The sequence below is a fragment of the Arachis hypogaea genome, chromosome 4 (assembly GCF_003086295.3).
Source record: "Arachis hypogaea cultivar Tifrunner chromosome 4, arahy.Tifrunner.gnm2.J5K5, whole genome shotgun sequence".
Lineage (NCBI taxonomy): Eukaryota > Viridiplantae > Streptophyta > Magnoliopsida > Fabales > Fabaceae > Arachis > Arachis hypogaea.
The window spans coordinates 61295713-61296443 of NC_092039.1; the positions used below are offsets into that span (position 1 = coordinate 61295713).

The 731-nt window shown below is 40.9% G+C and overlaps 1 non-coding gene across 1 annotated transcript; it reads left to right on the plus strand.

Annotated features, from left to right (window-relative positions):
- The first annotated feature begins 270 nt into the window (after nucleotides 1–270).
- On the plus strand, nucleotides 271–374 carry LOC112798871 (small nucleolar RNA R71). The gene has a single exon (XR_003200468.1). It is a non-coding gene; the product is annotated as a small nucleolar RNA R71 (small nucleolar RNA).
- The last annotated feature ends 357 nt before the right edge of the window (nucleotides 375–731 follow it).

Below are 731 nucleotides of genomic sequence, written 5' to 3' on the forward strand. Positions count from 1 at the left end.
ACTTGTTGGGTCAATATTTTGTTTTGAGCCAATGTGGCATTCAGAGCACCAATTTCAAGAACTCCTCTCTTTTGAGGCGTCCCATTACTCACAGGATTCCTCTCAGAGGTATACATGAGCTGGTTATTTGCAACCATTTCAATAAGTTCCTGAGCTTCTGCAGGCATTTTCTTTAGGTGAATGGATTCACCTACAGAGTAGTCCAGTGACATCTTGGAAAATTCAGACAGACCATCATAGAATATATCTAATGTGGTCCATTCTGAAAGCATGCCAGAAAGACACTTTTTGGTCAATTGCTTGTATCTTTCCCAAGCTTCATAGAGGGACTCACCATCTTTTTGTCTGAAGGTTTGAACATTCACTTTAAGCTTGCTCAGCTTTTGAGGAGGAAAGAACTTGGCTAAGAAAGCCGTGACCAGCTTATCCCAAGAGTCCAGGCTATCTCTAGGTTGTGAGTCCAACCATGTTCTAGCTCTGTCCCTTACAGCAAAAGGAAAAAGCATAAGCTTGTAGACCTTAGGATCAACTCCATTGGTCTTAACAGTATCACATATCTGCAAGAACTCAGTTAAAAACTGATAAGGGTCTTCTGATGGAAGTCCATGAAACTTGCAATTCTGTTGCAGTAGAGAAACTAATTGAGGCTTTAGCTCAAAATTGTTTGCTCCTATGGCAGGGATTGAGATGCTTCTTCCATAGAAGTTGGAAGTTGGTATAGTAAAATCACC